Below are 27,828 nucleotides of genomic sequence, written 5' to 3'. Positions count from 1 at the left end.
TGACTTAAAAAGAAACAATATTAGATGACAACTGTTAATGTCACTGCTTATCAAATCTATTTTCAGTGACTAATTATATATAAGAACATCCAAAACCAGGGCAGGTTTTCTAGTACAACAGCACAGAACATTGAATTATTGCAAGGCTCTAGTGCTCTAAACTAAATTTGGTTTCCCATGAATGTTTTCTCCACATAGCAACCAAATTGTTGTTTTTTTGGTTTTTTTTGCTGGAGGGGGTCTTGATTGGTCAACAAGTCAAACAAGTGCTTACACAAACAACTGAACAAAAAATAGATATTTACAAGTTAAAACCGTATAAATGATGATTCCCCCCCCCCATGAAATTGTTTCCAGGTTTTGCAGCAGCCAACCATTGTAGAGCGTTGGGAATAATCTTTGGTGAGCTTTGGCCCTGCTGTGAGGACCACAGAGTCACTTAAAAATGGAAAAGAATGTCCTCCCAGTTATAAACACACAGTCTATATGTGGCTTTTGCCTTGAAACTACACACACTCGCTGTTTCTGGACGCTTGCTGGCAACTATTAATGGGCATAGAGGCTCTCTGGTACTGATTGTGGATTTGCATGCTCTACGTCTGACTGGCTTTCTCGTGCGTGTGTGTGTATGTGCATGTACATATGCGCACGTGTGTCGAGCAAAGGGTGAGATCTGGACAGTGTTCATATGACCAGAGAGGGATGTAAGTAATTACCAATTCTCCAAACACTACTTTGCCCTATTTAAACATATTACATGCCTCTCACAGCCACCGCAGGCCACTCCTTTTGCTTTACAATCTGCGAACAACACACACACACACACACACACACACACACACACACACACACACACACACACACTTTGAGTCTGCATCTGCAAGCTGCCTGCAATTAACCAATCATCATCAACGTCATCATGGCCATCACCATCATCATCATCATCACACACACGCGCCACGTAGAGCTGTGTCCACCCCGAGAGTGACTTTACACCAGTGTTGTTTTTGTTTGATTTTCTGTTCATTCCCAGGAACCTAATCTTTTAGGACTCCTGACAAGCTGCCAGATCAATCCGCACAGCTCTGACGTTGCATCAGAATGCAGATAAACACCAGAGGAAACTGGACATCATGTCTGTATTAGACAGATTTGTGCACGTCCTTGACGTTGAGTCTTTGTCATGTGTCATGTAACCCCCAGATGGTATTTTCAGCACATTTAGATGGTCCTAATCCTCCAAAGGTGATCAGGATGTTCATTTGTAACTACATTAGAAAGTCGCTCTCTTCTTGTATTGGCACCTACATATCTTTGAAATCAGCTGTTCAATTCACAAACTCTTAATTCTTTCTTTTTCCGACATCATAAAATATGCATTTTGTCACAATTATTTTGTGTTATATTACTGATGTGTTTTGGGGTTTTTTTCTTTACAGAAACTGAATTAAGATGGAGTAACAAAATGGTGACAAAGCCTCCTCTTGCTTTTCATTATTGGATTTAAATAAATCTAGCACTCAGGATAAGATAGTTGAGTTACAAATATTGTTGTCATCAGAAATCCAACGCACACTGAAAGTCTGGGCCTCGGTGTGTGTTGAGCAGCGGCTCAGACAAAGAGCTGGTGTTGGGTTGCGATGCCGTGGCCTCTGCTCAATGCTCACCATCCACCCACATGCACAGGGGTAACCTTTTACTCGGTCAAAGCAAAGGTTACGTCCCACACTCCACTTAACTCTCATTTGCAAGAGCCAGACTAAAACAGCAGCTCATTCATATATTTAGGTAGCCGATAACCTCTGTAAATAATGTTTTTTGCCTGATTTTTAATAAAAACAATTATATTTTTAGATTAAACTTGCATTTTTTCACACCTCTCCAAACATTCCTTTAATATTTTACATTGAGTCAAATATTTGCTTAATTTTGTTAAAAAAAAAAAAAAGTAGCCTTTTAACCCTTAATGACTGTCTGCTAAACTGAGTAATATATTTAATATATTTTGTACCTTCATCCCTGGTGGACCAATTATCCACCTGACTAACAGCAGCCCAAATGTATTAAAGGTTAGTAACACACTCATTATTCGTCAACAATGTCCAGAGCTCTTGTCAAGCTGATGATTAATGACCCTCACACTTAGACAATATTGTTTTAACATGATTTCTAATAGTGAAATTTGAACTGCCAACAATGCACAGAACAAATCATAGAGGAATCTTTGGATGAAAGACAGGACATGGACGTGCATGCAAGAGTGAAAACTGCAGCATATAAAGCACAGCCTGGCAGCTCAGCATGGGCTGGATTAGTGCTTAATATCTGTTTATCTTAAAATCCAGGATAGGAGCCACATTTCAGCATTCATCCTCTTTTCCTTTTTATTTAAGTTTATTGAAAAGCTGCTGTAACAGAGAAGTCAGTTTGTGTCCAGCAAAGTTGTTTTTACAGTCGAAATAAAAAAAACACACTCTTCAGTTTCACATGAATATATTCCATTTTTTGTCATTTTATTTGGGGAGAGAAAATACAACAACAAAAATGAAACCCCAACACATTAATAAACCGAGATTCAAATTTTAAATATAGGACACTAACGTTTCAGATGCAGCCCGATGAAGACTTGTAAAATATTGTTTTTCAGCTGAAGTAAATTAACGGCAAACAGGTGGTTTTTGAAGGTGGTTCTGGCCCCATATTTACACTTTTCTCAGTTTGCAGTGTGTAGCTGTGTGTAGGTGTGTGTGGTGGAGCAGTGTAGGGTGTTAAAGGCGCTGGTTGGGGGGCTCAGCGGGGACTACAGCATGGAACCCTAATTCAATTTAAAGCTGCGTGTTTTGACAGGAGTTAAGAATTAGCTGGAGTGGCAAGAAAGTGCTAGTCCACTCCGCAGCCCCAAGATTAGAAACACACACTGTATCCGTCCTCAAACACATGGACGCGCCTAATGCCAGCTGCCAGGACACACATCGTCCGAGGGAGAGCGTTTTCAAATAAATCTCTGGGATCATATTTAGCATAATCTTTTTATATAATGAAGTCTCTGCTTCTCCTCATTGTGTTATCGGTGTTAGTTTCATATCTCTGCTGGAACCTAATACTGCATAATTTAATCCAGAAGAATAGAGTTTAAACAACCGGCAAGTACTTGTGCTAATATATGGCTTCAGGAAATAGCTGTGGTGTTGTCTACTGTAAAATACTAGTGAGAAATGCTAATAAAAATACCACAAATTAATAAACTGAAATGAGACGGCTATGCTCTCTGTCTGACCTAATTACACTTATCTTGGCTGAGATGTGTGTGTTCACTTTTGCGTGCATCTCTTAGTATATTCATTCATGGGAATTTGTGGCCCCCTGGAGACTGAAAGCAATATGTTAGAGATTAACATAAAGCTGGGAGGAGAATTTATTCTAATTCTGGATGTTAATAGTCGTTCTCCCATAAGCAGCAGCAGATAAATGGGCTCACTTGCAGCCTGAAGGGCTGCTGCACGTGCTCTCTGCAAACAGCGGTGTGCGTGTGTGTGTTTATGTGTGTGTGTGTGTGTGTCGGCATTTCAGCATGTCTGTGGTCAGATTTATGTGCGTGTGTGTGTGTGTGTGTGCTGTCTGGACTGTGTATCACTGTGTGTTTGAGAGAAGAGAGGGAAATGATTGCTCCATCCTGGTACGTATAGGTTATATTACCTATCTATTTCACCTCTTCCCATCCCATCGTCTGGTTTCCTGCCATTGATCACAACAACCCCACCTCCTCTTCCCCCTCTCCCCTGATAGACAGAGAGTAACCCGATCATCAAGAATGGGGTGGAGGTGGTCCAGGAGGGAGGGAGGAAGGAGAAGGGAAGGGTAAAAGCATCAGTCTGCAGCCTCCTCTGTCAGCAGCGGCGCAGAGTCCCGAAAAGAGCCACATCATAAATGGAGTATCTTATTCTGCCCTAATATAATTTCTCCATTCCTCTCGGCTTTACTGTAAAATAAAAAAAACCGTCTGACTCTCGTTTACTGGGGGCACAATGGAAGGGAACAGTCAGGGAGATCATTGGTGAGAAAGAGAGAATTTTCCACAGAACAGATGTTGGAGGAGTGTCAGTCACTCATATCAGGGGGACCCACAGAGCCATAACATGGCCCCCCAGCCCAGCCCAGCCCATCATCTCCTGACACACAAATCTACACTCGTGCACAGACCCACATGCTGGGATTTTGAGTGACAGTTGCACTGCTGCTCCAAGGGGGAGGGGGTCATCACCCTATCCATCTGTTCCTGATTGGCCTCTGACGTGGAGCGCCGTCACCGCGCAGAGCCCTGTCCCCACGAAGGCACGGCTAAAAGAAGAAGCACAAACAAAGTAGAAGTCAGCGTTTGGGCTTTTGAATCTTTCCCCCCCTTTAATGTCTCCCAACAGCATGTAAACGTAAAAGCCGAGAAAAGAGAAATGCGGCTGCACAGATCAGGGTCAAGTGAGCTGAAGAGCACAGCGGAGGCGACCGCTGTGCAGAACAGCAAGTTTTAAATCAGGCTCAACAGGTCTCAGCCAACAGAAAAAACCTCCCACCCACCGAGTTCACAGCAGAGAAGCAACACAAGCGTCAACGCCTGTGTCACAGGAAGCAGGACAGAATCATCCTCAGCCTGAGCTGACACATTTAGAGTGCTTTAAAAAGTAATATCAAGACGAACAAGTTGTTGATGGTTTTATGAGCTGTGGGGTGTTTTTGGAGGGGTGGGACATTTTCAGTAAAACACACAATATTTGGTAAATTTCCTTCTCATCTTTAATATCAGGTCAGTGCCGTGACCTGTGGGTGCCTCAGTCTGGCCTATAATTCTCTGTATGCTTCCACTTCTGTCACCCACCAAGGAGAGTAAAAGAAATGGACACGAATAGTCAAACTAAGACCTATGTTCTTGCATTCAGGTAAAGAACAACGTCATTTTTTAGATAATATTGTTTGTGAAAGCTGTGACTGTGGACATAAACAACCTTTCCTACTTCCCTGACGGCAGTGGGAAGAGAGAGAAAACACCTATAACCAGTAAGTGTTGGCGTTATCTGCTGAGGAAATCTCCCACAGATGTGGAGGCATTCATCTCCGCCGCCTGCCTGCACTGTTCGCTGAGGAGCCATTGTGCTCCTGCTCCGACGGAGCCGGGAGCCTTCGCAGGGGGATTATTGGGAGCTGTAAAGAGACACGGGCCGCTGGAGCGAGAGTGCTGGATGAAGTGGTGGGAGATGATGGGATGTAGCAGCTCAGAGAGATTTTTAAATCCGTGCGAGATGGGGTTGACGGATAAGATGAGCTGCTTTCCAAATATAAGTGACTGTAGCAGCAGTTGTGATAAATGATCAGTCAGGATCACCGGAGATACAAACGCCTCAACATATGATACATGTAAGTGCAGACAACACAATACAGACAATTTCACCTTTATGTTGCCTTTTTTATTGGTCAAAGGAAGGTATTTATTGCAAAACATGATTTATATTTTTAATCCTAATCTGCCCAAAAGGAGCACTCTTCACTCCTGCAGGCTTGAGTAGCTGATCTAAAGATTCTCATTTGTTTATAAGCCGCGGTTTAAAAAACGCCTCAAGCTTTTCTGCGGTGACTTTATTCCCACTCTGCTGACTTAATAGAGTCAGCTAATGAATTTACTCCCAGTCACCAAAACAGATTTTAATAAAAGGGAAATTCCTGCTCTGCGGGGGTTATTGCCAGCAGTGTCCATCCCAGCGCAGAGACCAACTATTAGGCTCTAATGGCATCAGGCACAATCACTTTATTGGCATAAAATGCTCACATAATTTATGCAAAGTTATATTTGCACCTGATAAAAATAAAACTAACATTTACATAATGGTATAGATGTGAGCTCAATAAATTATCTCTAATCCTGAAGACAGAGACTGCAGGGTTTTAGTAACTATTTTAGCCATAATAAGACTAATTTGCCTTCAATTAAACCCTTAACCTCCGTTTATATGTAAAGTGAATATCTAAATGGATCAGGGTGCATTAACGTGCTCACACTGTGCTGGTCACTGGTGAAAACCAAGGCTTTTTACTGTGTAAATAAATGATTCAATGCCTTCGAACCTTTCCGTTAATTCAACTCGAGGAACTTCACAAAACGACAAGGTTGTCGAAAGGAAATGAGATGATTTCATTTTCCGTGCCTTAAATAATAATAAAATAAGGCAGCTGTTGAATTTGTAGGAGTTAATAAAAGTCATGAGCAATTGAAGTTTATACCCATGAGCAGCTCACATCATTAATGAGGGCGTTGTGCAGAGGCAGAAACTGTACACTGTACTCACTCTAGTTCCTGATCCAGACGCGGTCCCAAGATCCTTAAACTTAGCTGTCATTTCAATAAGTAAATAGGTGGAAAAGGGTAATTTAATACAACATGTTCATTGTTTAAAGGGTTTGATAAAATGTTGGATAAGTGTATAAATTATAGAGGGAATAATTCTGCAGCAATTTTCACCCATATGATTTTTAAGAGAATGTTAAAACTGTAATTGATTTGCTTTGGTTGAGTTGGTTTTTTTTTAGAGCTCTAATCCGTGTCATTCACAAAAAAAAATAAAATAAAAACAGTTTTATTCCTTTTAGTTCACAATGTAGCTTGAATTCAACTTTCACTCCAAATGTAAATGATTTTAATTTTAACTACCCACTTCCGCATATTCCCGGCTCAGAGCCACACACACCGTCTCATTTTCACGAAACGTCCCTGTGTGTCATAAATAGAGCCTGAAGTTAATCACAAATTATTTACAGAAGATCCCTTTAACAGTTCTGGACTTTGCATCACTCAGACCGCCGGAGCCTCATTTACTTTCTGCACTAATGCAGCACTAATGCGGTGAAAGGAGAGCTTGTTTTTATTAGTCGGTGTCTCACTGTTTGGATAATCTCTCGGTTTAACGAAGCCCCTCGTTGACAGGCTTCCTTGTTCAGGCTCCTATAGGTGTCCAAACATCAGCTAATGCACAGGCCAGAGCAGAGAGGTGCAGGGAGATATGCACACTTTATATGGACTCTTTGCAGCAATGTGAGATTTTTCTCTGCAGAATACGAGCCAGAACCCAGCTGCTCGCAGAGTCGCTGCGGTCAGAGTTTTGGTATCGGCCACACCGGAACCTGCTGCAAACAAGCCCAAAACGTCACCATAATGTCGACAATATGAAAACCAAGACGCTTCAAAATAGGGTTCAGAATCGCAGGGTATGTTTCGTATGTTTCCGCACTGGCTGACAGGCAATCAACGCATGTCCGATGCAATGGGCATCAACTGCAGTCTGGACCAGAACCGGGTGCCTCCATGCTGTTAAAGAAACGACTGCATTATCTCTGATGGTGGCATCAGCGGGGTTTTCTTTCATTCAAACAACATGTGTCATACTGTATTTATTTCTGTAATGCTATTGTTGAGACGGAAGCAGGAGAAATCATACAAATAAAGACTGAATGTCATGTATTTAATTAATGCATTGAGCACAAAAACCCAAACGCAGGTTATTAAGCTTGAAACAAAATCCGGTTGATTTGTTTTTGCATTAAATACCCAAACCTTTAGCTTTAGCGACCAGCCTAATGAAAATAAACGTGGCCGAGTCCCTCTGGAGCCTGCGTACGTCGTGTGGAATGGTTGATGAGTTCACACCAGTGCGGCGTGGGTGTTGATGGGATCGCTCTTAATGTAGATGGCTGTAAACACAGCGGCCATCTCTAATCCTAAGAGACTCCTTTGTGTACCTCACGCTGCATAAACTGTTTTGATGAATCTTCCGACCCCTGACCCTTTGATGACGGATGGCGTTCCGAGGGGAAATGTAACCGGGAGGCTGCGGATCGCCCGGCCTTCCTGTTTGGGTGATAAAATGGCCTCTTGGTTCATCATTCCAAGTTTTCCTTTTTTTTCTGTGACATGTGACAAACGGCCGGTGCTGCAAAGCCTCAGTCCAGACTGAAGGCGTTCAAAATTCACCGCTAAGCATTGAAACTGATTTTTTTAAAAACATTTTTCACCCTGCATGTGCGTCATATAGATCATGTGCACGTTAGAAAAGGGAAACATCTCCGCTGCTGTAAGGGAACGGATGAAAAATGTCTGCCGGGGGTAAGAACTGCAGCGTGATACTGGAGCGGTTAAACATCTGCGGCCCAGACAAAACCTCCTGTCATGAAAGCAAAAACTGCATTTGTACCACATTATATGCAGCATTATTCTGAGCATCAGTCAGTCAGGCCAACAAGGCTGCTGCTGTCAGCCCTTCACATCTTCATTTCACTCATTATGCTCCTAGATTACATGAAACTCTGTGATTTTATTAAAAATAGCGAAGCCGCGCGGCGTCTTTAGGCCCGAGTGCAGCCGAAGCAGAATGAACCGCGCTGTTCACTCACCTTAAAATGAACACAGAGCCATCTCACACACACACAAACAAACACGCCCATGCCGGCGCAGCCACAGTGCAGGGATCCACTGACACACACAAGTCACGTCTCCCAACACAGAGCCTGTTTGTGAGAGCAGGCGCGTCTGTGAACCTGACAGTGGAAAATCTGAGCCGCTCCCTCAGCCCTCGTTTGGTCTTGGCATTTTGATTTGTTTGACATGGGAGAAAATTATAACAGCAAGGGGAAAGAAATATGAAAATATGACTGGTAATACTTTGAAAACAAGATATTTTCCTTGCAGAAGCCATAGCTGGAGTGTGTGTGTTTGTATGTTTGCTTGCATGTGTGGGTGTGTGTGTGTGTGCATTTGAAGGTGAATCATCTTTACTGATGACTGGATGCTCTAATTGTTTGTCTATATATTGCAGCTTTATTTCCATACAGTATATCAGGAGTTTCTTGTGGTCTCTTCACCATTCCTCCGTCTTGATTTCATGATCTTCATTTCATTCATTTATTTATTTATCCAGCCGGCTTTGTTGCTTTGATTCGCTGAGCCGGGGGTTATTTTCATTTAATGAACGCCTTATACTTTTCCTTTGTTAGAGGAGTCGCCAAACTTCTTTAGAGTAAACTGTCTCATTGGAGATGATGGTTCAGTTGAGGGGAGCAAACACAGACCACGCTCTGATTATTCATGACTCTGGCTTGTTCATGTGGGAGTAAACCAAAAGCAAATGACACCACTAGGAGGGAAAATTCCTTGTGTCATATTTATGCGTCTTGAATTTTAATGAGCATTTTTTCGCTGTTTATAAATGCCTTTGCTTTTAAAGATGCTGAAACACGCAGGACGCTGCCAAAAAGAGTCTTCATGGCTGTGTGGACCCTCTGACCTTCGCTCTGCCATGATAAACCCAGAAATGGCTTCATAAATCTTCATTTCCCCGCAGCTATTTAGTGCACCACAGTCACCGCTGATGATAAGATAGAAAACAGAATATTACTTCAGGGGAATATGCGTAGCTCTGCTTTAGCCATGTTTGCTTTCAGACCTGCACTATAATCACTCATCAGCTCATAGCCGGCGCTGCAGCTACCGTGCACATAAAAACTCTCCTCCCCTGAGATTATCGAGATACAGTCAACCTCAAAGAACCACACGGCCCAACTAATTGGCTGCTGGCTACAACACAAATCTCACTTTTACTCAGCGCAGCCGTGCGCTGAGTCAAAATGTGCCGTCCCTGTGTTATTACTGTGGTTAACTGGTAGCGCCGCTTGCAAAATTAAGTGTGTTTTGACACAAAAATTGTCAGGTGGTTTCATAAAATGATGTCTCTTTGAAACCTGAGGATATAAATAATGAAACAAACCTTTGTCTTGTTATGGAGACCAGACAAGCAAATGATTCATGCAATAGCCATAACTTTTATGCCAGAGTACCACTTAATATACGAGACAAGTCGACGGTGCCACGAGTCACAGAGATTAAATGACGGTTCTATATTTGCATTGCTAGGGTTGTGTGTTGGCCCTTGCTCTAATGCCAGAAATAAACTTAAATCACACGGAGGCAAAAATCACTGCGGCAAAACACTGCTGCTATTGTGCAATGTGTGCAGACGTGTGGAGAGAGGTAAAGAAACAGGAGAAAGACAGATGAAGGATCTGAAAAGAAAGCAGGAAAGTGGGGTAATTAAATGAAACAAAGGAGGTGTGCGAGAAATGTCAGAAATGTGCAGAGGGGCGTAAAGCGTCCCCACAAAAAGAAGCAGAAAAGGGGAAAGAAAGAAGTGAGTGTATGAGGAGGAATTTTTGGAGAATCGATGTAGCCTTTCTCTGCTGGGACTGAGCTAACAGCACAGCAGACCGTGGATCTCAGGTGTCCAGTCGATGGCTGATGCATTAGGCTGCTGATACCCACCGCTTCGGCTTCAAACACACATTTTCTTAATACAACATGAGCCCATTTCCCCCCTCATTAATCATGTAACCTGATTAGGACTGGGGGTCCTGCCTGGACCCAACTTTCCTCGGCAAGTTGCCTTTCATTCTGTCAGGCCTCTCATCACACACACACACACACACACACGCACACACACACACACACACACACACACACACACGCACACACACATTCACATACACACACACACACACACACGATTTTCTGACCTTTAAAAGGTTCACATGTAAACACAGTCAAACATTGCGGAGGCTCCAACACGGTGTCGTACCTTTGCCCTTTTTGTTATGACACCATCATTTTAGGAAACCTTTAGAAATTTTTCCTAAACACTCGTGTTAAACTGATTAATTCATCACTCTTGCGAATTAGAGTGTTGGCGCATGGAGGATGTATGGCTATTTGTTTAATATGAGAGATTTTCTAATCACAAATTCTGATTGAACAAAAGAGGACGAAGCTAATTCAGCCTGGGACTGACTGTCAAAATTAAGACTAACTTTTGAGTTATTATTACTTCAGTTTGCCGTGTGTGTGTGTGTGTGCGAGTGTATGTGTGTGTGCGTGTGTGTGTGAGCTGCAAAGATCACTGACAAAGTGTGGCCACAGCTGAATCAGACGGAGACGCCAGTGGTCTAATCATGACTAATTTCAGCTGCTCGTCAGGACGCAGCGTATTAAAGCGAGGCTGACAGACCCGTTAAACATAATACTGCTGAACTAAAGAGCGCTCTGATATTCACTGACAAATGACATGTCCAATAATTGATTGGCTGAGACCGAAGTGGGCTGTAAGAGATAACCAGGGTTGAGATTCACCTTTTCTTTTTGTTCTTGTGTTTCTCACCTCCTCTCATGTTTTCAGACATTTATGAGAGAATAAAATGATGTGGGTCTACAGTAAAATCATAGTAAAAAATGGCTGTCAGGAAGAATTTTGGCCCTCAGGCCAACATTTACTGAAGACTTTCACAGAATATTGTGTGTTAAAATACTTGTTCAGTTTTTGTTCTATATGTTCTATATAAGCTTTTTGTTCTTAATTTAAATAATGCATATTGTGCAGCAGCCTCAGAGGTTTGACAACAAACATTTGTGTAAACAGTCCACTTTCAAGCATCCAAATATCAACCTGTAAAAATCCTGAATTAAAAAAAAAATACATTTAATTAAATTGCTGTAAATTCGTGTATGGCAGTAAAACAGGTTGATCCACATTGGGATCTGTATCTATATGTTAATTAGAATAATCATTAAAGCTGAAATATACATTTGCCTTTATTCATTTGCAGGGTGCAAAGCATTTAGAAATTGCAGCTCTTTTAACGTACCATGGAAGGCTGTATACAAATGTAACTGAAATTATCTTTGTTTTGAAAGTTTCCTGTTTCCCTAGTGCACATTTTTAAACATATTCAAAGCGATTTAGAGGAAGCTACCGAGCTGAATATCCGTGCCATACTGGTTTCATAGTGATGCTGGAAATGAATTTGCTACTTATGTTTTATTAAAAATGAAATCAAATGACTACAATTTCAAAGGCTGCATATGCACAACAGTAAGGTCATTCCAACATGCTAACTTACACAGCATTTCACTGTTGGTGCAGCCAGGATGAGGATGCAGAAAAACTTTTATCAGGGGGGAGGAGGAGGAGGTGAAACAAGAAAGGGTGGTGGGGGTGGGGGAGGGGGATCCAGAGCAGTTCAGGCTGGGTTTACATGTCTAACACAGTGTCACGGATACCCCCGCTGCGTCTGTCACTCAGCACGAACACGTATAGACCGAGACAGTGACACACAAACACAAACTCTCCCATGAACACGTGTCGCCCCGCTCCGATCCGTATCTGTCACTAAAAACACATTAACAAAGAACTGGAATCTATCGAGGACTCTTCATAGAGTTTGGTATTTCCAAAATACTCCTAAGGGCTTTTGTGTCTGCAGACAAACGGGTTATTTTTCCACGGTGGGATGGTAGCGGTCAGGCAACATTCAAGTTTTACAGAAGAAAAACATCTGTGGGGAAATTGTTGTGATGAACAAAAGTCACAGATGTAATCAGCTCAGGCTGGAGGTGCCCTTCAGCCTAATGAGGTATGTATCTACTGGTTGTACTGGACTCCAAGCGTTTACAAGACTCTGTTTGATACTTTGACCCTTGTCTAATGAGCCTCTTTGGTCTGTAGATCAATAAAGTCTTAAGTGGCCCTTTGAAAATCAGATTGCACACTTGAATTTATCCGTCAACTGCGTGATCCACACGTTGATTGCGGCACTTAAACTGAAGAGCTCCCATCTTGTTAACAGGGATTTTGCTCATCAGCAGGTTTCAGAGTCTCAAAGACGCGTGAGGTGTAATTTAAACTACAACTAATCTTTATGAGAATGATGTGGATTTACGTGTTTCACCAAAAGAATATCGCGCTAATGCGGCAGTCTTTAGCTGTCCACACGTGTGACGCTGCCTACGTGGAGGGTTCGGTGACCTGTTCCTGACTGCAAGTTGCAGCTTCGTGGACGTAATTCAAGCACGTCATCAGTTAGCGTCACACCTCTAATGGGGAGTCTTCTGTCACAGAACTGAGGACAGGAAAAGGTGTCTGTCCATCCAGGAAGATTCCACCTCCATTGGGTTTCAGGGAGACTTTCCTCACTCAAAATTCTTAAAAAAATATATGTGGGGCCTGAATAAGCATATTTACACATGACATAACCCTAACAAAGAAAAAGGAGCACACTGGTTTATAGGAAATCTATAGACAAGAATGATCTCGATCCTCTTATTTAATTTTCTCCCATCTTTACCACAACCAAATCCATCTTTTCAGAGAGTCATATTTAGCCTCAAAGCCTCTCAGCCACAGCCTAGCAACACACACACACACGCGCGCATCCATGCTCACACGGAGTCTAACTTTGAGGGCGAGCTAGCGAATTCCTGAGGGCTATCGGGTTTCGTGTTGCCGTGGTGACCGAGCACGGAGGCAGATCCATTAATCATTGAGGGCAGTTCACTCCAGAGTGGAGGTCAGACTGATTGCTGTGGATAGGGTATCATCACACACACACGTGCACATGCGTACACATACATGAACCTGAGACCTTGATGTAAATGAAAAATTACAAAGATTAGGCTGCCTCCATTTTAAAGACCAGTCTGAGTACGGAGAGACGCAAACAGACAGATGGAAATTCAGCTACACCTGCACTCCTACCATTGTTTGGAACACACATATACACACACTTTATCCCCTCAATGTTGTCGGGGCATCAGGATGGCCATGGCGGTGTCATGTGACGTGCAGCGTGGAGCCGAGTGGATTAAGAGATTGGAGCTCCACATTTATTTTTCAGGGACTCGGCTGAAACACTAGACCTGCACAGGTGTGTAAGAAAGAAAGAAAGAAAGAAGAAAAAGAAAGAAAGAAAGAAAGAAAGAAAGAAAGAAAGAAAGAAAGAAAGAAAGAAAGAAAGAAAGAAAGAAAGAAAGAAAGAAAGAAAGAAAGAAAGAAAGCTCAGTTGACGGGTTAGCTTTGAAGATTCTCATCATGTTTCATTTATGGCGCCACAATTCTGGATTAAACCTGTTTCATATTTTTTTAATCAGTTTAAACAAAGATCACATTTCATTAATGTTAGGTCAATAATACCAAGACCGTCTCAACATGAATGTCGTTCGGCTGCTGTACTGGAGGGTCACCACAGAGCTGCTCTGGTCCCAGTTTAACAGGCTGGAAGACTAAGGGGAGACGGGGGGGGATCAGATCACCAGTCTGAGTGTGGAGGAGGACCATGTCTGACCACGATGACCTCAAAAATGATTGTCGCGTTATGCCTTTAGCACATCATACATCAGCATCTTCTGCAAGTCATGTTTGCATTTTTAATTAGATTTTACAATCCCACTTAAATGTTACCCACTAGATTCTTTCATATAGCTTTTATTTACATTTTAACAACTGCAATAAAACCTTCTGAGTGGCCACGCTCAGCCATTTGTCCCACTCGAGGATTGTATATAAAGTAAAACAATGACATGAAGTTGAAGAATAAGTTCAGAGGGTCATCATTGTGTTTCTAATATTACATCTCATTATGAGCAGTAGAGCCTCTCAACACTAATGAGAGCGCATTAATGAAACATCGAGGAGAACAACTTCCAGGACAACCATGGTAACCACTTGTGTTAGAACTTTAGATTTAAGGGAGGTGGAACCACTTTTTTTTAATCAATTACGAATAATCAGAACTCACGATTACATGCATTAATGCACAAACACATGCGTGTGTGTGTAAATACAGCCTGGTCAATGTAATTTATGCGGCTTTTGGAAACCTGATGTAGCTACAAATCAGTGTGATGATGAAATACACACACATCAAATCAAAGCTCAAATGCACACACCAAGAGGAGGGTCAGTCTGGCGCTAGTGCTTACACACACACACACACACACATGCAAACACACACACATGAAATATCGGTGCAGCCCATGCACCACTGAACCGGCTCCCAAAGGTGCCCACTAAATTTACTGGTTCCCCCGTCACTTCAAAAGACCCCCATAACTTAGAGACCAGACGATTTTATTGTTTCACGGAAGAAAGGACAGTGAGGGAGAAAATACTGTAGCGGGGAAAAATAGAGGCGCTGGGAGGAAATAAAAATGCTCTTTTGTTTCAGACAGCTAAAAGTTCTGTAGGGCACGCACACACGCACACATGCATGTAGGTGAACACATGGGCAGGGCTGACTTGAACTTTTAATAACATTTCTATTTGTCCTGTGTCCGTTGATGTGTTTGTGCTTGTGTGCATGCAGCAATTCTTGGTTTTATTGTTTCAAAGAAGACTGAGATCTGATCATTGTTATAACAGTGTAATAAAGATTTTTCTCATCTGTTTCTACATAAAATTAAAGAAACCATTTTTTACGATTTCCAGGTAAAGGTTGAAACATACACACACGCGCGCACACACACACACAAACACACCCACACACACACACACACACACACACACACACACACACACACACACACACACAATTATTTGGGTCAGATGAGCCTTTGTATTTTGCAAACTGAGCTTCCCGGCAGGTGGTCCACCAAATGTTATCTCATTGATCTCTGTACCTATGCACGCACACACACACATGCACATACACACACATGCATGCAAACCCACACACAACAGTGATATAATTCAATAATAAGCGCTTTATCAGTAAAATGTGTTATTTGAATAACCAGTCTGAAAGACAACAAAGGCAAATTAAGACAAGGGCACGCACAACACACACTCACACGCTCTCACAAACATGTGTGTGAGTGTGTGGATGCATCGCTGCAGCCCACCCTGTCAGAAAGCCCAGATGGGATGAGGGATCGTATTCTTGATTAATAATATGCTGATTTCTCTGTGTGGCAGCCAGACCACACACTCTTTGGTGTTGTACCTTCTCATACACGAACATATAAAATGTTCATTTCTCAAGAAGCGGAGAACTTGCAGATTGCCTCTGGTTACTTTGATGGGTAATTGTGCATATTGCGTGTTGCAGCTTAAAATATTAAACATAAAAACTGTCAACACACCCACAGTATAATAACATGATTTAAATCTACTAAATTAAAACCCAAATCCTTCTGAACTAGCTTCACAGTGATCATGTTGTGAATCAAAGCGCACCTTCTGTGCATTGATTGCTTTCATTTAGTCTTTCCAAAATCATCATCTGTCAGTTATGAAGGTGAAATGTGCCTTTCCCCCTGCAGCCACCACAGACATGAACAATAGCCCAGGCCAGCCTTTCCAGCACTACCCATTAAAATAAATGTGAGTTTTCAGGTCCAGAGGTTCAATAGCAGATTGATTCCATTTTGGTGTTTCTGTGGATTTTAGAAATGCAATATTCTCCGTCCTCCTGATGGACGTCCCCTGAGAGACCCACAATACAACCTGCAATGTCAGGACAAGAGACAAGACAACAGAAGAGACAGCAGAACCAGGCCTCAACACCGTGCAGCACAATGCTGTTCTCTCTGCAACGTACAGCCCAGGTTAAAGTTTCCCCTTCCTCATTTCGACACAGGGATCCTGCCTTCAGGCCACAGACCGTGCCAAAATAGCCGTTATTGTTGCTCTTTTGATTACAGGAAAGTCTCACCTTACTCAACCGCCATAGCAGAGCATATCACATCACCTGCTGGTCTGTAAATACGGACACTAACAAGCGTGTTGGACTGCCTGCGTACCCACAGTCTGTCGGTTTCCCTTCTTGTCATCGTGTCATTTTTAATCCGATAAAACAGCAAAGTAATGGTGTTTTTTTGGTATGAGGTATCTTTGGATTCATTCCTGACTGAAATGCACCGCAGGCAGTTCAAAAATCGAATCGATTCCGTAAAATGCAGGTAATTTTCTGAATTATAAGTGTAACAGCATACGTCTCGTGTAATAAAAGAACCCTCAACCTAAATGTTGCCACCACATTTGGAAAGAATAAGTCAAAAGCTGTGAAAAGTTGCGTAATGTTTACTAAATTGGATCTGACTGGCCAATAAAACCCGGCCGTCTGTTCCAGAGGGGGCACTCAGGGGTCAAGGTCCCAGCCCCAGATCCAGACAGACAGCCTTGATTCCGCGTTTTCCGCAAAACACAAGCGGGTGAAATTTATACTCCAGCAGTGTGGACTTCCCCCTGCGGCTCTGTCACTTACAGGACAGGCCTTGGTCTGCAGAGAAACAGGGGATATATCCTGTATCATTTCCTGTTCTTCCAAACGGTGTCGTTGTGACCTTGTTCGTGATATGCCTTCATGCCTCTCACTTCCTCTCCCCGGTGCTGTAATCCACGGTTCCATCTGATGCTCTCTTTATCTGCCGTTTACCTTCTACCTGTTTTCCTCCTTCTTTATCTTCTCCTCTCCACCCGCGGTCACTTTCTGGCAGCAGAGGCGGCTCCTCGTGGGCTGACTTGGGCATATTTGCTCCCCCTTCTCTCCAGGCGACACGCCAAATGCTGCCTCTACACTCATTTTTTGACCACACGGTCAAGAGGGAGTGTTTTCTGTTGCTCTTGGACTGCACTTTCAAAAAGCCTTCACTCTGTCTGTCTGTGCCGCACGTCTGACGAAAACTCCAACCGCTTTTTTCCAACCAGAAGTGCTAGTTCTGGCGTCGTAAGCGGCCCTCTGCCCCCTTCTTCCCCCTCTCCACCCCCCAGACTCTTCACTGCAACACCAAATACTTCATTTTCATGGCAGTTTCAGGGTTGAGAAGGTGGCAGAAAGATAGAGTCAAACACAACAAACTGGACATTTGACAGACAGGGCAGGTGAATGTAAATGGGCATTACATTACCATCGACCTCTGGAGCTCTCATGTATGTTTTCTGGTTTCTTAAAAGCTCTAATCTGACCAAAGTCCAGCTTCCTCTGATTTTTCTCCTGGAGCCGTGGGAATTTATTCAATTACCTAAAATGATCACAGGAGAAAAACGACTGTACAACCTGCTGAGGGGTGCAGAATAGCCTTTCAAAGCTATAAAAATGCCTTAATTAGCTTAACCTTGGATGTTTTAAACCATCAAAGAGCCTCTGAGCAGCTGTTTTTGCTGAGTCCATTAAATTCTGACACTTCCCCTTTTTTGTAAACAAGAGAATGATTTGATATAGAAAATGAGTCCGTGCTCGTAGAGGTGAAGGCTGAAGGAAGTATTCATTTACTTTACTTCTTATTTTACCGTACTTTATTTCCAGGTTTTTTCTTTCAGTGTAACACCTTAAATACCCATCAGCTGTCATTGGTGAACACAGGACAGGTAATATTGACCGATTTGTCTGTTTTAGGTTAGTTTTCTGCAGATTTAGCATTTTTTTCCACCGTATGAGGTCAGACATTTGCAGTTAATTGCATATTTTTCATTAAAACTGTTTTCCTTGACGTTCCATTTTCAAAGGATTTTTCAAAATGCTTTGTAAGAACAGAACTGCTGAATCAACAAAAGGGTTGCCTACCTTTGCTACATTTGATCACATGCTCACACACACTCATGCTAAATTCCAGACATGCATACATAAAAAGAGTAATGTGTTAATGAGGGTGTACTCTGGTTCTTTTTTGCTCTCTTTTCCATCCCATTAGGAACTATAAAATTTAACAGGCGTTTAGTTATCAGTGACCCAGAGGAGGAGCCCCTCCTGCTATCAGAAGACTGGAAATTACCCCGAAATTCTGGGCAATGTTGTGATGTTTTGTGCGTGTTTGTGTGTATTTTGCAGGTTTGATCTGCACTTCTGAATATGAATTATCTTGTGGACAGTGAACCGGTCCAGAGCTGTTACCAGGGTTACAGGCAGTAGTAACAGATGTCTGAGTGTGTCTTTAAGGCTGTGATGGTGGGGGCTGAGAAAGGTATCTGGGGTGGGGGGGCAGGCTTATTTATGTCAGCACTACAGTCGTCTCTGAGATTTATTGATGGTAAGGCAATACGGAGAGATCTGCTTCTTCAGAAATGCTCCATAGCTACACACACACACACACACACACACACACACACAGACACACTCTTGCCCTCCCCCTCCCGCGTTCTATAATGCAACATGTCTGTCTTTCACACTCGACCTGACTGTAACTGTAGAGGTTGTACTGCTGCTGTCCTGATGCACATGACTGGCGGTCCTGAAAGAAACCATTAGAAGCCGCAGACGCCCCCAGCGCACGTGACAAACACACAACGTTCACCATTCCCGTGAAATCCTCCAATATTTGACGTGCTCGTAACAATCAAGAACTTTTATCTTTTGCCTTGTTTACATTAAAACAGCCTCATGAGGTCGTCCCATGTGCACGATCCATTTACAGTGTCTTGTGTGTGTCTGAGTGATCTACTGTACAAACGTTGGTCCAAAGTGTCTCCTCAGATGAGATGAAGCAGAGAGACTTCAAAGTCCTCCTCGATAAAGAGCACCTTTTTATGTGCGGGCCTGCGTTCTGTCCCAGCTGGTGTCATTTCCAGAGAGCAGAAGGTGTATAAAAAAATCATGTTAGGGTTACTATGTACACCGCACACCTCCCATATGTGTTTGAGGGGGAAGGGGGAGGGGTGGTCATTAGCTACAATACAGTGGAATCCATTAATCCTCAATAGTTTTGCTGGTTGGTTTTTGTGAGCTTGCTGAGGAATGAACATCCTGAGTTTATTGGCCATTAGAGAGTTCTAAACACATCTGTGTGCATGTGTGTGTGTGTGTGTGTGTGTGTGTGTGTGTGTGTGTGTGTGTGTGTGTGTGTGTGTGGAGAGAGAACCGGTTTGTTTGGCTAAGTGAGGCAATTTTGGTCTTTAAGTATCTCGTGTCACTTCCCCTCAGAAGCAGCCAGAGATACAAGCGCCCCATTCTTAGTAACACACACACACACACACACACACACATACATACACACACATACACACATGCACACACACACACACACACACACACACACACACACACAGTACACAGGCCCAACACATGCATCCAGGACCAATTCAATCTAATTCTATACAAAAACAATGTATACAACATTAACTTTCACTATCATAATACCCAACAGAACCAAAGTCAAACAAGGGGTGATGAAAGATACACTGACTTGAGTATTGGATTGTTTTAAAATTAATTACTTGTTGGTTGAAAACAGAATGTGAATGCCTTTGCTTGTCAAACCGGCCTAATTCTTAGAGTCTCTTAAGACGGTACCTGATTGGTTCTTCGGGGTGGTCCGCTGATTAACCTGAGCAGCCAGAAAGCGAATGACTTTGATCTGTGATTGGTAAGGTCGCTGCCAGAGGTCAACCAGCATCTGCGGTGAAAACGGAGAAGGCCGACGATGAAGCATTTTGAGGAGCATCATTCCAAAATGAGATGTGACACCTAATTTCAGCAGAAAGACAAACAAAAAGACATGATTGCTGGCTGGAGTTCAGCTTTATTCAGCCCATTCAAGTATTTTCTCCACAAAATGACCCAGTTTTGACAATCAGCAATGCACTTTTTAGATTTAAAGTTTGGTAATGGAGACCAAACAATAATTATGATCAGAATGTTATTTTAATCATAAATATTTGAGCCAGAGTTTGCCAAAAAAAGAAAGAGTTTAGATAAACCTCAAACTATGAAGTTTTTTATTCTTCTAAATACTGTTTCACTCAAGATGGAAAAGCTGCTGTGAGCCTGTCGCAGTGACTTATGCCGGGATGTTGTCCTCTTGGCATTCAACTGGCTGAATTTCCATATGTGCAACGTTAGCAGAGCCTGGTTCCAGAGGAAGATGTGCAACATCAGACCTCCTGCAGTGTTCAGGAAACGCTGAGCTGAGATCCAACATGATAAAATACTCTGCAGCATATGTTGTCTAAGAGAAGATCCTTCCCTTGTGTGTCCACATGTGTGTGTCTGTCGAGATCAGAGTCCTAATCTTCTCCAAAGGTTTTCGCTGAAAATGGTGGATTTTGCTGGTGTTCTTTTCATGGTCTCATCCATCTGTTTTTACCAGTTTAAACATTATCAGAATGATTAAGTCAATTCGATTATTTCGGTACATTAAAACAAAAGCAGCATGACCAGAGACACTTCAGGATATTCTCAGTTCAGTGTGTCTCTTAAAGTTTTCAGGTCTGCACAGCTTTAATGGCTTCAGAGCAGAAGTTGTCATACAAAGATAGCACCACAAACGCACACACACACACGCGCGTGCACATGCACACTTGTGAGTCACCAGCTGCGTCGCTGGTGCATGTCAGGTCTTTGGTGCCCTGACCTGAAGGTGTAAATTCTACATTAATGCTTCGTCTATTAACTTGGATGACCTTTGATGCCCCCATTACCGAACACACACACACACACACACGCACACACACACACACACACACACACACACACACACACACACACACACACACACACACACCTCACACTCCTAAATCGCACCCCAGTCCTCACAGGGCATGCACACATGCACATATCCAGAGAGTACATGGAATACCCCGCAGCTGCTCTCCACCAACAGCCAGCAACGACCCACCCTACACACACACACACACACACACACACACACACACAGTACTACACTCACTGAATTCTGCTGGTCCTCTAACACAGACATGCAGGAAGCAAATGTGTCATTTATTATGGTCTGCTTCCAATCTGTGGTGATGATGAATCTTCCCCCACCCCAACAGCTCCTGAATATTCTAATACAATAGGCCTCTTATGAAATTACTGTGTCATATTGAATGACTGCTTTGATTAGATATTGGGACTGGATTAGCCATCTGCTTGGCTTGTGCGCAGGCAAATGATATGATCAGAGCTAATTGCACCATATCCCTACATGAGGGTTTAGTTTCACAATACAATCTGCTGCATTAGTTCTGAGTTGCTAAAGGGTTTCCTGGTGTGATGGAATTTCCATATTTATCCCTATTTTATAGAATATAATGTGGATTGTTGACAGGAAAATACCGCAAACATATTCTAGAAATGACTGGACATGGTTAAAGACAGACTGTACAAAAGCCAGCCAGCTGCAACCTAATAAAATATCAGATTTTATTTCTTTTGTGGATGATGATGACGACGTTCAGTCTGTCAGAGACACAAGAACCGCTTTGATGGAATATTCAGAGCTTGAGAACAGACATTAAGCCATGAGTCAGTTTTCAGGACAGTCGCCACTGTGGAATGGGCATGTGTAGCAGTTTATCACTGGACTTTCAGCACATGTCCGGGTGGCCCTGCAGTGGCTATTACAGCAATTTAAGAGCAATCGACAGTAATTCCCTCTTTCTGCTTTTATGAAATTTCATCAGCCCCTCTCCTCTCTCAGAAATGACCCTAAAAAGTGATCCAAAGGGTCTGTTGCGGCTCATGTTGTGTATCATTATCAGAATGTCTTCAACTTTTTCTTGGTGGTCTGGAGAGCCTCCCAGAGTAAACGGGGCTATAAACGACTGCAGTGATGCCACGGGAACGTCCTTATCTTCCATCTAAACAGGGCTGAACATAACTGGTTTTAGTGCCACGCTGTAAAATGTTCTAGTGGGCCTAAACTGGCCTACAGAACAAACCCTCAGATCAGGGTTTGGTGCCTAATCCCAGCCCTCACTTTAGTTTAAGAAATCTTTAAAATAACCAGATAAGAATCATGAGTAAATGCTGAGAACACTGTGGAGGAGCGCTAGAACCTCATGAGTTAAGCTGCTGGTCTCTGAACTGTGTTTACTGGCAGTGTCTTTTTCAATCCTGGAAATCTGACTTGCTGCAGCTACTGTATAAAAGTCCAGGGGATAAGGTCACGGATGATAGATTGGCTTTAGGAGCAGCGATTCACTTTACATGTGCGTTTTCATTCAAGCTACTGAATTATTGGAAATCTGGAAAAAAATGGCTTTGATTTCCAAGTCAAGGACTCCTGTATTTGTCTTTAAGTTGATGGTGACTTTTTAAAAACGTATTTAACTGAGATAACAGTAGTTTTCTGAATCTAACCACTTGTTTTGACCCTTCATAATTTTTTCTCCATAGTTACAGTTGCCATATGCTCAGATTGATGGTAATTCTTTGTTTTCTGAAGCATTCATTCAGAAGCCTGCAGGCATTTAATGTTTTATATCCTGCTGGCAGAATTAGGACATAATTATAAACCCTAATTCCCCTGTATAAAATAAATTAGTGAGTACACAACCAACACATGCTAGTCACTGCTAGCTGCTAATCTACTGCTTTCATCTCGTGGGATGTATTATTTAACATCAAAAGGACCTTACAAATATAGCTGTAAACATTCTTTTTCAAGACACATGTAGAAATGAAAGCATGCTGCCTATATACAGTTTCAAATGTTTTAAATTCTAAAGTGTGTTAATGAATAAGGAGACAATTCAACTAAAAGACTCCTAATGTCACTGATAGAACTATCTTGTCAATCACACTTGTGCAACCCTAACAGCAGGATCATTTAACATAAAATATGGTGGTTCTCCCCATCGTGCATCACTCTCACTCCTGACTCTATCGGGGAACTATTTACTGCCCAGATGGTCAGTGACACCAGGTCAAGACTGCGTTTCAAGTGAAACCACAGAGTGCTGTAAAAGTCCTGCATACAGGAATGGATACAAATTCATGCATTAGCACATTGCTAATTACTGTTGGCCACTTTAATAAATTCTTTCCTGACACAAGTGCCAGCTCTGTAAAATAGGAGGGAAGCATTTTAAGCTGCTGCTGCTGCTGCTTTTGATATCAGCATTTTAGACACAGTGGCTGGTGCACACTGCACCTACTCTATATCATATTCTGTATTTTATAAATACTAATGTGAATATGGTTGGATTATATTTTTCTGCTTAAATCAATTTAAATAAATTTACAGTGCACTTTTATCCAACATAATTACAAAATTCCAATTTGGCATTTACTTAAAAAGTACACTAAATGGCAGCATCATATCATCCTGTTCTTTTTGACCACTTTAAAATTAAATGCTGACTTCATTTTACTTACAAGGTTACTTTTTAGTCTTGGGTGCTGGGAGATAGCCAGGATTCTTTCCTTTAACATCCCCCCCCCCCCGTTATTTTTTTTCAATGAGATCTAAATTTTAGTGTATTTGACTAATAGGGTTCGTAGAGTTTGTGGAGGAACGTTGCATGTCTGCATTAGCCATGCGCTGATATCCAGCTCAACTTGGCGACCTCAAGCGTGATATTGCTTCATAAAAGGGCATTTGTCATTGTGACGCATTGCAAATTCACAGAAATCCTACACCACATGCATTAATTTAAGAGTAAATCATGAAATATAAATATATAATGTAAAGGGGGAGAATGAAGGGGCTTTTTTCAGGTCTAACAACTTGCCAAAGCAAACTCCCAGTAAACCGTAAAACCTGCAGTTTTTATCCTGCGTGAGGAAATAAGTGCATGATGGTTCTTGCACTTTGTCCTGTGCACCATTTGCCAAGTTGTCGGTGATATTCCTCACAGGAGTGAGCTTGCAGCCACTGAAAGTGAGCTTGCCGCATCTGCATAAATCAAGGCATGTGGGAAGCTGGTATACCTGCACGTCTGCACACGGGGAGTTTGATGACAGACAGGTCTGAGGGGACTCCGCCATAAAGTTTAGGAACCGTGAAATATCCGAGAAGTGCTGGAACCCTTTTCGACTCCAAATTACAGTTGAATGTGTGCTCTGCTCTCTTAGTGTTTGAGGGGAAACGCCTTGGCAGCACATAAAGAGCTCAGTGTGAAGCTGAAATGACCGTCCGACTGGTGAAAATAAACACTGATCAAATAGAGTGATTGATCGAATAAATTAATTTCAGCAGCGAGCTGCTCTCTCTCTCTCTCTCTCTCACACACACACACTGATCAGCACCACTGATCAGTGGCCTTTTAGAAAACCACTGTCTTTTTACCCTAGCTTTGATTTTGTTCTAAATAGTTCTATCAACTTTGAGTCACTGAAAATCTCATCTTTTATCAACATTAATGATAAACTGTCAGCAACAACAACAACAGCTGTTGTTTTATATCTGGTCAGTAAAACAAGAACTACGATCTTTTCATCATCATCACTGGCTGCAGGCTGAGAGGTTGTGACCTGTCAGAGACACGGAACTAAAGGAAAGATAGCTGAATCAGCACGCCCACAGCCTCACCTAAACACACCTCTGCTGAAAAGGCCTCAGTGGTAACAAGATAGAAGTAAACAGCCAATTACTGAAGCCCGCCCCCACCCTTATACCCCCTTTAAACTGTACAGACACAGAGTTATGGCTTTAATAGTTTCTCTCTGCCCAGCATTTGGATGTCTGTCCAAAAGAATGTTACTCATCAACCCCTTGTTGTGCTGGTCTTACAGAATTAAAACCACGTCCCTCTTAAATGTATATTTTTTGCAACGCACACCAAAAAACATCTTGCAATAATCAGCTCAATTAGAGCAGGTCGTGGTGGAAAGCAGCCGAGGTGAGCAGAGGGAGGTTGTGAAAATAGGGGGGCCGACTATCAGGGGAAACATGATCTCCATTCATCAGTGGCCGTAATAATTACCGTTACAGAGCCGGAGCCCTCTGATCAAACTGATCTCTGGAAACAAGCGGTTTACAAACACTGTCAGGGGCCAGATCTGGGACCTTGATTTGCCCCGTCACTGCCATGGCTGCACCCAGCAGCTCGGGACACAAACTCTACACAACAGTTTTCAAACTGGCTCCCAGCTGCAGTAAAAGCTACAATGCGTTCCAGTTCTATTTACTTCTGCAGCTTAATGTAAACTCCACACTCTTCTATGATGTTTTTTTTAAATTGAGCATAAATTAACATAACCACCTCACACGTCACCAGGATTTTTGTAACCGCCAAAGCAAAATTACTATTATAATATTTTAAATGTATAAAATGTGATGCCTTATTTAATCCAAATATCTAGTTTTGTGTGAATTGTAGAGCACAGGGATGCAACATCTTCCTTATTTTTTCCTCACTTTCCCTGTCAGGAGGGATCAGGCCCCTGCCGAGTAGCATCAGTCATCTTGATGCTGTAATTCTCTCTGAAGTGCTTCAGGCCAGCCACGACTTCAATTTATTAAACAGGGGAACACGGAAACGGAGATCAGGCTGCTCTCACCGGACTCATCCTCCAGGGCAATAAACTTCATAATTACATTCATAATTACTTTCAAATATACACATTTTTAACAAAAGAACTGAGCCAACCATGAATCTATGTATTTGAGCTTATTATTATTTATATTGTTGCTGAATGGAAGAGATGTTGCCGATTGGTGCAACTTGAAAATAAATAACGGCGAATTAAAGTGGTTGTTTTGAATTGTGAATGAGGTGGATTTAATATATTTAATAAATAATTCAAGAGACAATAATAATGGAGTATTATATAGTTTAAAAAATGAGATACAGATTTTTTTCATATATATTCTGCGGCATACCTGCAGTGTTAGATGTTATTTCCCTTATTTCCTGATCGTGTGTGTGTGCGTGTGCGTGTGTGATGAGATACTGAACACGTAACTGGTCTATCCTTGCTCTAATGAAATGCTCCCATGGTGCTGCTGAGGCGATAGAAATCCGGCGGTTGGTCAATTTTAGATCAGGGGGTCGATAACAGACAGACAGACAGACAGACAGACAGACAGACAGACAGGAGAGGAGGTCACCGCAAACAACCACGTGACAGAGTTTCTGTTGCGCATCATCCTGCCTGATGACGGCCACGCCACCATGATTTTAACAAGGCTTGGTATTTAAATGCGGGTTCTTAAACCAGGATTTCTAATTCTCCGCGTTCTTGGCAGAAAACTTCAGAGGAAATGAAGGCTTCCCCTCACCGGTGTCGCGGCTCTGCTGCTCTGCCCCCGATGCTGCTCCGCCGTCTCTCCTCCTCTGCGCACCTGAGCGCTCGTCGCTCGCTCCCCCCGGCCGCCCTCTCCGGGAGCCTCCCTGCTGCTGCCGGAACTCTCGGTGATCCTGTTGTTAAAGCTCTGAATCAAGTGTCATGGTGGGAATAAACTGTCACGATCTAAAAGAGAATAACAGCAACATTTATCACGTGGGATCATTTGATCCTTTTATTTATTTTTTATTATTAGACAGCATATATTTGTAGGATGAACATGATTTTATTTTTTTTAAAAATAAAAAAAAATCTTAATTTTTTACTTTCCTTTGTGATCTGATTCTTCATTATAAGTAAAAACAAACAAAAAACACCCATAACCTTACATTTATTTGTGCAGAATAAACCTGTACAAATTAATTTGTACCAGCTTTAAAAGACAATCAGAAACATAAATTAGCAATAGACTACATTTCAGATTAATTTATTATTATTTTGGTGCTACTCACATGCCTTTAAACACCGCCGATCGAAACGGGCTGTTTTTGCAAACTTTTCATTACACCAGGCTTTTGTCAACACTTGACAGTTATTACACATGTATAGAGTGATGAAATGACTGTCTTTAAAGTTCCCAAAGTCGTGGAAATCTGGATTGATTTGTGAGCGCCGCCGGAGGCGTGAAGGCAGACTTGGACTTGAGTAGCCTGCGTGCGCTCTGGCGCCATCCGTCCTCCAGCTGCAGGACCAGCGCGGCTCTCCTGCTCCGCGCTCCCCCCAGCTCGGCTCTCTTTGGCTACCAGAAATGTCTGTCAAAGTGAGGCGAAAGGAAAAAATGCTGTGGAGGAAAAATCTGAGCGATTCTTGCGTCGGAAGGCGGGCTGGTCACGAAGGGAACAATCACGTTGCCTTTGCCAGGGAGCCACCTCAAAGCGTATCAGGTTACTTTGAGTGACATCGTAACCATGGTAAATAATTTGACTAAGGCTATTGTCTTATCCTCACCATCCCCGGGTCAGATAACCG

At 42.5% G+C, this 27,828-nt stretch overlaps 1 long non-coding RNA gene across 1 annotated transcript; it reads right to left on the bottom strand.

The window, feature by feature from the left end:
• Positions 1-2,483: 2,483 nt before the first annotated feature.
• On the bottom strand, positions 2,484-27,733 carry LOC115249666 (uncharacterized). The gene is made up of 4 exons (XR_003888354.1): positions 27,312-27,733; positions 26,795-26,985; positions 20,140-20,242; positions 2,484-4,338 (listed from the first exon to the last, which is right to left on the bottom strand). It is a non-coding gene; the product is annotated as an uncharacterized lncRNA (long non-coding RNA).
• Between the last annotated feature and the right edge of the window lie 95 nt (positions 27,734-27,828).

Source organism: Takifugu rubripes, chromosome 4 (assembly GCF_901000725.2).
Source record: "Takifugu rubripes chromosome 4, fTakRub1.2, whole genome shotgun sequence".
Lineage (NCBI taxonomy): Eukaryota > Metazoa > Chordata > Actinopteri > Tetraodontiformes > Tetraodontidae > Takifugu > Takifugu rubripes.
This window is presented reverse-complemented; position numbering and strand designations above follow the sequence as displayed.